We start from the raw sequence: 12,968 nt of genomic DNA, 5'->3' as shown, positions 1-12,968 counted from the left end.
TCCTGATATCGAGGCTGCATTTGATCAAAGACTCTGAGCAAAACTAGAATCAATGGGTATCGGGGCAAACTTAACATTATTAAGGACGAAACAGCCCACTTGATTAGCACCACATCCACAAGCATCCGCATTCTCTGCTAATGACGGCCAGTAGTAGCAGTGTATACAATCTACAAATTGCACAGCAGAAAGTAACCAAAGATCCTTTGACAACATCTTCCAAACCTGTGAACACTTCCGGCTGGAAGGACAATGGCAACAGTTACATGAGAACACCACCGTCTGCGAGTTCTACTCCAAATCACTCATGGTCTTGATTTGGAAACATATCACCGTTCCTTCACTGCCACTGGGTCAAAGTCCTGGAATTGTTGCCTTAAGGGTATTGTGGGTCATCCCATAGCCCTGAACTGCAGCACTTCAAGAAGGCAGCTCACTACCACCTTCTCAAGGGCAACTAGGGGTGGGCAATAAATCCTGGCCAGGCAGCAATGCTCACATGCCACAAGTGAGCTATGAGAAGTGACCACTTTGTCAGTTTATTTGTTGCCCTTTGCCAAACTTTGAAACACTCCTAGTCATCAGGCTTACGTTTATTTTCACAACCTTTTAGGCCTTCTCCTTTGATGTGACATTTACTTTGGAGAAGGGATAAGTCAGATTACAAAGCAAAAGGATTGCACAGTAGTTATTTAGATAAAGATAAGTAGAGTGGGGCAGGAAGGAACAGGACGTACAAACATGAAAAATGCAGCAAAAAAGTTCAAATGAGAAATCATTTCTTCAGTCACAGGGTGAGGGCATTGCTGGCTCGGCCAACATTGATTGCCCCACCGTAATTGCCCAGAGGGCAGTTAAAAGTCAAGCACATTGCTATGGGTCCAGAGTCACACGTAGGCCAGACCTGGTAAGGGCAATTTCCTTCTGTACAGGACATTAGTGAACCAGATTGTTTTTCCCAACAATCAACAAGGGATTCATTGTCATCATTCATTGGATTCTTAATTCCAAATTTCTCTTATGGAATTCATCCACAAAGCCAGGTCCTGAGGTTATTGCCAGGGTCTCTAGGTTAATAGTCGAGTGATAATACCACTAGGCCACTGCCATTGGTAACTTGGAATTAGTGAGAACTGCAGAGGTTGGAGAGTCAGATTGGATAAAGAGTTGAGCTGGAAAAAGCACAGCAGGTCAAGCAGCATCTGTGGAGAAGGGGAGTCTTTCTTTCAGGTTGGAATCTTTCATCAGGACTGGGGAGGGGAATGGGGCTGCGAAATAAATGGAGGGAGGGAGTCAGGCTGGGGAAAGATGGGTGGGATGGCGATACGTGGATCCAGGTAGGAGGTGGATGTGATTGAGCAGTGGGGAGGGTAGAACAGATAGGTGGGAAGGAAGATGGACAGGTAGGGTCAAGTTAAGAGGGTGGGTTGGAGAGGGAGGGCTGGACCTGGGATGAAATGGGGTGTGGGGAGATTTGGAAGCTGGTGAATTTCCAAATCTCCCCACCCATCACTTCATCCCAGGTCCAGCCCTCTCTCTCCAACCCGCTCTCTTAACCTGACCCTACCTGTCCATCTTCTTTCCCACCTATCTATTCCACCCTTCCCACTGACCAATCACAGCCATCTCCTACCTGGATCCACCTATCACCATCCCACCCACCTTTCTCTGAGCCCCACTCTCTCTCTCTATTTATTTCACAGCCCCCTTCTCCTCCCCTAATCCTGATGTAAGGTTCCAACATGAAACATTAACTCCCCTTCTCCTCAAATGCTGCTTGAGCTGCTATGCTTTTTCCAACTCAATCTTCTAGCCACATTACCATTGGTAAAAAAGCAAAATTAATGGCTCTTTACATAAATGTGCATTATTTCTGAACAATATATTAGTGAATTAACAGCACAAAAAGAGGTTAATGGGTATAATCATATAACCTTCAAAGTCATGGTTACAAGGAGACTAAAGTTGGGAAAAAAAATATTCAGGAGATTCTTTGTGAATGTGAACTTTTTGAAAGGCCAAACAAGAAAGAAAGGATGGTTTGTGAGAAGTTTAGTGTGAAAACGAATAAATATAACACCAAGAATTGATCTTGGATCAGAAGATGTAGAATCCATATGGGTTGAGATAAGATACGACAAGAAGAGACTGGTAAGACTGTATACCTGCTAACAAAACAGCTATACTATAGAGCAAATAATACATCAGGAAACAACAAGGACACGTAAAAAAGACAGCATATTAATCAGTGATTTTAATTTTCATGTAGATTGGAAAAACTAAATTAGCATATGTATCCATGGGGAAGAATTCATAAAGTTCACAAGAATAATAAGGGATCAGGCTATTTTGGATCTGGTAATGTGTAATGAGGCAAGTTTAATTAATAAATAGTAATGGAATTCCTTGGAAACTGTGACGACAGCGTGGTTGAATTTAGCTTTCTCTCAGTTTGAGAGTGAAAAACTTGTGTCAGAAATAACTGTGCTGAACCTGAAAAAGGGTAATCTCAAATTAATGAGGCACGACTGGTGAATTTCAGAAATAGTTTAGCAGAAAAGACAGTTGAGAATAGTGGCAGAATATAGTTCACAATACCTCACAAAGGTATAACCCAACGGCGAAGAAGGACTCCTGGCAGGGGATATAATCAAATATGGTAACCAAAGCAGTTAAGAACAGTTCGAAAATGAAAGAAACGAGATATAATATGGCACAGATCATTGGTAAACCAGAGGTTTGGGAATGTTTTAAAAACAAACAAAAGATGCTCATCAAAAAAGTGAGAAAATATACTCCATTTTTTTATATTACTTGCTCTTTTACTCTCCAAGTTTAAGAACTGCTTTAACATATAAAAATAAACATAAAAACCAGTGACCATAGGCCCCTTAAGGAAAGAGGCTGGGAAATAATAATGGCAACTCAAGGAATGGGAGAATGGCATCAGTCTTCAGTGGAAGACAATAATTGCATTCCAAAAGCATCAGATAATCAAGGGTCAAAGGGGTATGGAGAAATAAATACAATAACTGTTATGAGAGGAAAGATACGAGTGAAACTCGTGAGATGGAAAGCCAATAATGTTTCTGAAACTGCTAGGCTGCATCCAAGAGTAGTAGAACAAGTGGAGTCAGTTGATGCACTTCCAAGATGTCTTAGATTCTGGAAATTTCCCCGAGGATGGAAAATGTCCAGTGTAACACCATTATGTAAAGAAGAGTGAAGAAAAGAAACATAACTATAGGGCAATTAGCTTAATATCAGTCTTTGGAAAATTGTTAAGAGTCCTTTCTAAATAATGTAATCACAGAAGAATAGAAATACATAATATAGTCAAGCAGAATCAGCATGGCGTCATGAAGATGAAATCACGTCTGACCAAGTTACCAGAATTCTTTGCGGAGGTAACAAGCAGATTAGATAAAGAGGAATCTGCAGGTATAATATGCTGTTGATAAACTACCTAACACAAGGCTATTGAATAACATAAGAGTCTATGGGGTAATATATTAGCAAATATTAGAAAAACTAGCAGAAGGCGGAGAGTTAGGATAAAGGGAACATTTTCAGGATTGAAACTGTAACCAAAGGAGTTAATGCTGGACCAGAATTTACAATATATATTAATGATTTAGGTGAGGGAAGTGAATGTAGTATCTTCAAATTTGCAGGTGACACAGAAATAGATGAGAAGGCAAATGCTGAGATTGACACAAAAAGTCTGTTGTAGATCTCTGTGACTTTAAAGCAAATGACCTTCATAGTGAGAAGATGCCAATCCAAGAACAGGGAGGTCTTGCTCCAGTTGTACAAGGTCTTGAGACCACACCTGGAATTTTGTGTGCAGCTTTTGTCTCATTATCTGGGGAAAGATGTTTGAGTTGTACAGGGAGTGCAACAAAGGTTTACTAGGCTGATTACTGGGATGGCAGGACTGACTTATGATGAGAAACTGGACCTTAGAAGAATTGGGGGGAGGGGGTGTGGGGTTTGGGAAATCTCATCGAAACCTACAAAATTCTAACAATACTAGATAAGTTAAATGCACACAGCATGTTCCCAATGACTGGCAAGACCAGAATTGGGGTCACATTCTAAGGAAACAGGATAGGCTGTTTAGGATTCAGATGATAAGTTTCTTCACCCAGACAGAGGTGATCCTGTGGAATCCTCTGCCACACAAAGTGGTTATGGCCATAGCATTGAATACTTTCAAGTAGCAGTCAGATATAGTTATAGAGTCAAAGAGATGTACAGTATAGCAACAGACCCTTTGGTCCAACCCGTCCATGCCGATCAGATATCCTAACCTCACCCAGTCACATTTGCCAGCACTTTGCCCATATCCCTCTAAACACTTCCTATTCATATACCCACCCAGCTGCCTTTTAAATGTTGCAATTGTACCAGCCTCCACCACTTCCTCTGGCAGCTCATTCCAAACACGTACCACCCTCTGCGTGAATATGTTGCCCCTAAGGTGCCTGTTGAACATTTCGCCTCTCACTCTAAATCTATTTGCTCTAGTTCTGGACTGCCCCACCCCAGGCAAAAGACCTTGTGTTTTTATACTATCTGTGCCCCTCATGATTTTATAAACCTCTCTAAGGTCATCCCTCAGCCTTTAACATTCCAGGGAAAAGAGAGCCACCCTATTCAGCCTCTCCCGATAGCTCAAATCCTCCAACTCCGGCAACATTCTTGTAAATCTTTTCTGAACCCTTTCAAGTTTCACAAAATCCTTCGATAGGAGGGAGACCAGAATTGCACACAATATTCCAAAAGTGGCCTAACCAATGTCCTGTACAGCCGCAACATGACCTCCCAACTACTATACTCAATGCTCTGACCAATAAAGGAAAGCATACCAAATACCTTCTTCACTATCCTATCTACCTGCAACTCTACTTTCAAGGAACTATGAACCTGCACTCCAAGGTCTCTTTGTTCAGCAACACTCCATCTGCCACTTCTCAGCCCATTGGCCCATCTGATAAAGATCCCGTTTATACTCTGAGGTAACTGTCTTCGCCGTCCACTACACCTCCAGTTTTGGTGTCATCTGCAAACTTAGTTCTTCGTGTAAAAGGGATCAACAGGTATGGGGAGAGGTGGGAGCAGGCTCTTGATTTGAATGATCCACCATGATCATATTGAATGGTGGAGCAGGCTGAAAAGGAAAAATTCTTTTGTTTTATTCACTGACAGAATGTGGGCATTAGTGACTGGGTCAGTACTTATTGCCACTCCCAGTTGCCCTTGAGAGGTTTTGGTAAGCTACCTTATTAAAGTGCTGCGATCCATTTGGACTAAGTGCACCCACAATGCCTTTAGGAAAGGAGTGCCCTGACTTTGGCACAGTGACTTAATTCTCATTGGCCTAGATCTACTCCAGCTATGTTTCATGTCTCTAGCTTTGGGTGATAAGCAAATTTGGCAACCAGTCCTTCCATTCCAATACTTGTGGCAACTAGTTGTTACATGTTACCAACCTGAAAAAGACGTATTTATGCCTACTCTTTATTTCATCTCAGCCAGCCAATTTTGTATGCATGCAAAATGCTTTGAGCTTTTATATTCCACAACAATGTGTCACACTTTATCAAATGAGACTAAGACGCTCCAGTCAGAGCTCCTCTGCTCTCTTTTCTTCCTTTTTTCTCTTCTTTGCAGCTTTTTTGTCAACGACTATCCCCCACCTCACCTTCCCCAACTTTTAACTTCTGAAAGTACATTAGCCCACTTGGAGGATGGAGGCGAGACGAGATGGAGAGAGTTGAGTCGTGGTCAGAACTCAGACGGGAGCAGAGCGAGGACAGGCTGAGTCACGGTCTGGATCCTGGAGTGGGAGCAGAGTGAGGACATGCAGGGTTATAGGCCGATCCCAGAGCAGGAGCAGAGCGAGCACAGGCCGAGTCCTGGGCCAGATCCTGGAACAGGAGCATAGCAAGTATAGGCTGAGTCACTGGACGGATCCCAGAGCGGAAGCAGAGCGAGGACAGGCCGAGTCACTGGCTGGATCCCAGAGTGAGCACAGGACAAGTCACGGGCCAGATCCCAGCGTGTGAGCAGAGCAAGGACAGGCCGAGTCACTGGCCGGATTCCAGGGTGAGCACAGGCCAAGTCACGGGCCAGATCCCAGTGTGGGAGCAGAGCAAGGACAGGCCGAGTCACTAGCCGGATCCCAGAGCGAGCACAGGTCAAGTCACGGGCCAGATCCCAGCATGGGAGCAGAGCGAGCACAGGCCGAGTCACTGGCCGGATCCCAGAGCGAGCACAGGCTGAGTCACTGGCCGGATCCTAGAGCGGGAGCAGAGCGAGCACAGGCCAAATCACGGACCAGATGCTAGCATGGGATCAGAGCGAGGACAGGCCAAGTCACGGGTCAGATCCCAGAGCAGAAGCAGAGTAGGACAGGCTGAGTCACGGGCCAAATCCTGGAACGGGAGCAGACCAAGCACAGGCTGAGTCACAGGCTGGATCCTGGAACAGGAGCAAAGTGAGGACAGGCCAAGTCACGGACCGGATCGCAGAGCAGGAGCAGAGTGAGCACAGGCAGAGTCACAGGCCGAATCCTGGAGCGGGAGCAGAGTGAGCACATGCCTGGTCATGGGCCAAATCCTAGAGTGGGAGCAGAGCAAGCATACGCTGAGTCATGGGCCGAATCCTGGAACAGGAGCAGATTGAGGACAGGTCTAGCCACAGGCCGTGTCCTGGAATGGGAGCAGAGCAAAGACAGGCCAAGTCACAGACTGGATCCCAGAGCAAGAGCAGAGTGAGGACAGGCCGAATCATGGGCCAGATCCTGGAGTGGGAGCATAGCGAGCACAAGCCGAGTCACGGGTCAGATCCCAGAGCAGAAGCAGAGCGAGCACAGGCCGAATCACGGGCCAGATCCTGGAGTGGGAGCAGAGCGAGCACAGGCCGAATCACGGGCCAGCTCCTGGAGTGGGAGCAGAGCGAGCACAGGCCGAATCACGGGCCGGATCCTGGAGTGAGAGCAGAGCAAGCATGGGCCTGGTCCTGGAACAGGAGAAGACTGAGCACGGGCTAAGTCACAGGCTGGGTACCAGAGTGGAAGCAGAGCAAGGACAGGCTGAGTCACGGCCTGTGTCCTGGAGCAGCAGCATAACGATCATGAGCTGAGTCAGCCACACTGTGTGTGGGCTAAGTCTGAGAGCAGTAGCAGAGTGAGTGCTGGATGGAGACCAGTGTGTGGAGGCATTGTGGCCTCAAGTTCGGAAGCCCAGTAGGCACAGACTCATGTTGGAAAAGGACTATAACTTGAATACTTTTTATTATCATACTGAACTTTTTAACTTTCGCATTCCCATGCTAATCGTTTTCTTTACTATTTCAAATCTGGAACAACACTTAATGTATCTGTACCTATGATGAGACCAAGAGGTAACATTACAAACTTTTCACTACACTCATTCGGCTGCATGTGACAATAAAGGCTATTCTATTCTATTAACATGAAAAACATCGAATTGTAATACTGTATATCTATCATTTCCCCTTTCACCACATAATAATGTCTCCGCAATGATTTCCATTAGATTGACAAACTTCCTTTTCATAAAATTGGTTTGAATCTGCCTGATTATTTCGAACCTATCTAAGTGACATGCCATAGCTTCTTCAATAATTGCTTTTTCCTGATGGCAGATGAGAAGCTAATTAGTTTGAAGTTTCCTGTTTACTGTCTCCCTCACTTTTTGAATATTTCTATTTCCTGATTTATTGCTTCTTTGGAGTAGTGCTTGAATTCTCAACTGTGAAGGCCAATTTATTTTAAATTCAATTCATCTGTTATCTCTATTTTATATTGTTGGCTTGCAGCATCAATTCACCTCGATAATTATGAATGCTACCTGTTCTACTTAATCACAAAATAGTCAATTTGTTTCCCATTAATACTGCTATCCATTCCAAAGTAGTTTTGATTTGGAGATGCCGGTGTTGAACTGGGATGTACAACATTAAAAGTCACACAACACCAGGTTATAGTCCAACAGGTTTATTTGGAAGCACTAGCTTTCAGAGCGCTGCTCCTTCATCAGGTGATTGTGGAGGATAAGATACTCCACAACCACCTGATGAAGGAGCAGCGCTCTGAAAGCTGGTGTTTCCAAATAAACTTTCTGGACTAAAACTGAAAGTAGTTTTCATTAGATTACTTCATAAAACTCAAAAGAACTTGGTTATAAGAAATAAACTTATGCTTTGAACATATGGCAACTACGTTACTCTGCAGGACTTTATCCTCTTAATCCCAAACACATGAACATTCACACATGCACAGCATGAGACAACATAGCTCTGTACAGCAATTATAAGAGAAAATTAAGAAAATCCTGTGATCAAGAGGTCAAACTAGAAGGTTACAATGAGTTTACTTTTCCTCCGTTCCTTCAAGTTCTAGTTAACAAAATCACCTAGCTAATGGCTGTGAAGCAATGGAAGACCCTCAGTTCGGGTAGCATGTCACTTAGATATAGGTCTGACAATTGAGTGAAGGCAGTAAGATGGAAGTGGGATTATCAGATCAGCCACCACCTCAAAGACTTGTGGAGCTGACTCAATGGGGCCAAACAGTCTACTTCTGATCCTACATCTATTGCCTTACAATCTTTGTAACAATGCCTATCATATCAGTGTAAGTTGTACTGAGTTGCAACAATGCAATAAACTACAACCTGCTTAAGTCAGGAGCCTCTTCTCATTCGATTAGCAAATGGTTTTCTTCGACTCTTCAGACAAAGATGCTCTATAGATTCCTCCCCTTAAAAAGGATGGTGGAAGCAACATGATGAGCAATACAACAGATACCCTCATATGAGTGGGTGGTCAGCAATAAGGATTGGTCATACAACATACAGTTGTAAAATTTCAATGATGATTCAGAACCCTTTAATGTTGATATCCCCTGTTTAGTTAACCTTAACTTTATTCTAAATCGGATTGACTAATTAAACACTGAACTGAATTCTGTGATAAATTATTCAATACAATCCACAAAATGTGATTTATGCATTTAAACTAATTAGCTTCATTTTCATTTTTAAACTATTTAATCGATCAATTTTTTTTAGATAGCTGTAATTAAATGTTTATCTGTCGACCCTGTGCACCTAACATCACTGTGTAATTGTATTTGATGATCCCAGACAGACCACCTTTTGCACAGCACTTCTGATGGTGCTGTGTCAATGTATTGGGATGAAGAATGTTATGAGGCAGCTGCAATACACTCTGTGAGAGAAAGGGAAGAGCCATGGTCATTTTCAAACCATTGAGATTGGAAAGAAAAGGCTTCAGATTCTGCAGTCAGAATTTTAGAAGCTTGTGAAGAGTTACACTACATGCTGTCAAAGACACTAATTTCTAGATTCCTTTTGGTACCTGTGCAATTATATATCGAAACAATGACATGAAGGAGGTTACTAAGACAAAGAACTGTTTATGGTGGGATTCTGATCCAGAAATTGCTGGGGAAACTCAGCAGTTGTGGGAGCATCTGTGGAGAGAAGGCAGCATTAACATTTCAGGTCTGTTGATACTTCTTCAGAAATTGCTACTTTTGTTCCAGAAATTAGATTAATTGTGACTGGGGAGGCACAGGAGGCCTTGTGAGCTGATTAACTAGTGCTGTGGATAAGGTTTTAATCTTATTTGGAAGTATTAAAAAAGAGAAGCAAGGTACGCACAGAACCGGGACTGACGAGCAGCGCTAGAATAGAGAATAGTTCAGAAATAGAATGGATGAGACAGAAAATGTGAAGCAGATTAGGATGCCTTTGAAATGATTGTACATGAAAGCATGAAGCATAAAGAATAAAGTTGTTGAGTTACGGGCACAAATTGCTGCATGGTTAAGATATGGTGGCGAAGTGGAGATCTGACTCAACAAGAGAATGATTTGGAACTTCACATTCTTGGTTACAAAGCATTCATAAAGTTGACAGAAAAAAGGGTGAGGTGTAGTGGTAGCATGACTCAAACTGTTCTCGAACTGGAAAGGAATTATAATATTGAGTATTCACAGAAGAACCTATTTGATCCGAATTAAGGAGAAGTCAAAGAGATATTGCCATGCTTGTCATTTCATACAAGCTATCAAAAGCAGGATGAAGATAGGGGAGGGAAAATAGCTCAAAACTTTCAGAAATGTACACCGGCTAAAGTGTATTGATAATAGAGAACTTTAAAATAATCAAAGTTGAGCTAATCCAAGTGATAATATCAAAGGCGAAGAAGAGGGAGGAATATCGAAATACATACAAGAAAACTTTCTTGATCAGTATGTCTCCAGCCAAACAGGGAAGGAAACAGGGTTGGAACTCATTCATCATTTTAACCTCAACTCATCATCAAACAATCATGAGGGTTTACCACCCAGTTCTTGCCTAGGAGCTAACGATGTTGCACTGTGGCTCACCAAGTTGTTTTACATCAATCAATTCAGATTATATGAGCAGTTATATTACAACCACGGATCATGTTCTTCACAAGCAACTGAACAACAGAATTTACCCTTTATTGCCAGTCTCCATGCACTAGACAAACAAACAGCTTTTAAAAAAATCACAACAAGAACAGTTGAACAAACCAGTATACGTACACAATCCTTTAACCGAAATCCTTGGGGTCAGTTGTTTTTGGAATTTGGAATTGTTTGGATTTTGGAATAAATGACATTTTCGCAGTGAATTTTTAAAAAAAATTTACTTAACAGCATATACATGTGTGAATAGTACGAGCGCTGAGACATAATTGACACCTGCCATTTCTGGGCCACAACGCCATGTCACATCTGAGTGACGTGGCTCAAGTGGGTGTGGAGTTGGGTCACCTCTTCGCACACCAAAATGACGCTCCACACTCGATGAAAAAATTTTGGATTTCAGAGCATCTCGCAATTTTGGAGAAAGGACTGAAGGCAGAGGATTTTGGGTAATCCAAGATGGAGGACGGGAAAAATTTCTGGCTGTAACAGCTGCTCTAATTTGAGGTATTTTAGGTGTTGGAGGTGATTTCCTCGAATTCCAGGAGCAGCAATTACTGTTTTCTACGCTGTTGTATTGTTTTGGAACTTTGGGAAAAAAAGTCAAAACAACAGGAGAAGAACAGACAAAGGAAGCACATGGTGAGGTCAATGCAGGGGAGAGAGAGAGAGAGAAATTGATACTGCCTTTGCTGTTTGAATTCATTTATCGCTGGACATTGGAGTGCATCTGGGAAAATTAACAAACAGTGCAATTCACAATTGATCTTGGAGGAATTGTTGGGAAAAGTTCATAGCACAGAAGCAGATAGAGTATCGTTGCTTTAAGTGTGTCCGACGCAAAGTCTGCAATAGTGAGGAGAGTGAGTTCTTTCTTGATTATATGTTTTTAGAGGTATGTCTCTTGATTAAACTTAAAATATAAGCCATAACTATTAATTTAATCTGGGGCGGTCTTTGTAGAAGAATAAGACGGTGTTATTTTCTGGGTCTGTAGATTGTGAAGAAGCAAAAATGGCCTTTAGTAGAGTGATATGCGCTTCTTGTCAGATGTGGGAGTTTAAAGAGAGTTTAAGGGTTATAGCGGATTATGTCTGCCATAAATGCTGTTGGTTGTGAATCTTATCAGGTTGAATAGATTGGTTGGAGAGCCAGTTAGAAGAAATGAGGAATTTGCAATAGCAACAGTATGTAATGGATGACAGTTATAGGAAGGGGGGAAAGTCTCAGATACAGTCCCATAGATGGGTTAACTCCAGGAAAGGTAAGAAAGATAGGCAGCTAGAGCAGGAGTCTTTTGTGGCTACACCCATTTCAAACAGGTATGCTGTTTTGGAAAATGTAGGGGGTGATGGATTCTCAGGGGAATGTAACACGAACAACCAAGTTCCTGGTATTGAGACTGGCTCTAGTGCAACAAGAGGTACGTCGGGTTCCAAGAGATCAATTGCATTAGGGGACTCTCTAGTCCAAGGTACAGACAGACATTTCTGTGTCCAGCAGCGAAAAATCAGAATGGTGTGTTGCTTCCCTGGTGCCAGGATCAAGGATGTCTCAGAGAGGGGCCAGAATGTTCTCATGGGGGAGAGGGCCAGCAAGAGGTCATTATCCACATTGGAACCAATGACATAGGAAGGGAAAAGATTGAGAGTTTGAAGGGAGATTACAGAGAGTTAGGCAGGAATTTAAAAAGGAGGTCCTTGAGAGTAGTAATATCTGGATTACTCCTGGTGCTACGAGCTAGTGAGGGCAGGAATAGGAGGAAGGAGCAGATGAATGCATGGCTGAGGAGCTGGTGTATGGCAGAAGGATTCACATTTTTGGATCATTGGAATCTCTTTTGGGGTAGAAGTGACCTGTATAAGAAGGACAGATTGCACCTAAATTGGAAGGGATCTAATATACTGGTAGGGAAATTTGATTGAGCTGCTCGGAAGGTGGGGTGGGGGATGGGAACCAGAGAGCTAGTGAGGAAAGAGATCAATCTGAGACTGATACAGTTGAGAACAGAAGCAAGTCAACAGTCAGGGCAGGCAGGGACAAGGTAGGACTAATAAATTAAACTGTGTTTATTTCAATGCAAGGGGCCTAACAGGGAAGGCAGATGAACTCAGGGCATGGTTAGGAACATGGTACTCTGATATCATAGCAATTACAGAAACATGGCTCGGGGATGGGCAGGACTGGCAGCTTAATGTTCCGGGACATAAATGCTACAGGAAGGATAGAAAAGGAGGCAAGAGAGGAGGGGGGAGTGGTGTTTTTGATAAAGGATAGCATTACAGCTGTGCTGGGGGAGGATATTCCTGGAAATACATCCAGGGAAGTTATTTGGGTGGAACTGATAAATAAGAAAGGATGATAACCTTATTGGGATTGTATTATAGACCTCCTAATAGACAGAGGGAAATTGAGAAACAAATTTTAAGGAGATCTCTGCTGTCTGTAAGAATAA

The sequence above is a fragment of the Hemiscyllium ocellatum genome, chromosome 4 (genome assembly GCF_020745735.1).
Source record: "Hemiscyllium ocellatum isolate sHemOce1 chromosome 4, sHemOce1.pat.X.cur, whole genome shotgun sequence".
Lineage (NCBI taxonomy): Eukaryota > Metazoa > Chordata > Chondrichthyes > Orectolobiformes > Hemiscylliidae > Hemiscyllium > Hemiscyllium ocellatum.
This window is presented reverse-complemented; position numbering follows the sequence as displayed.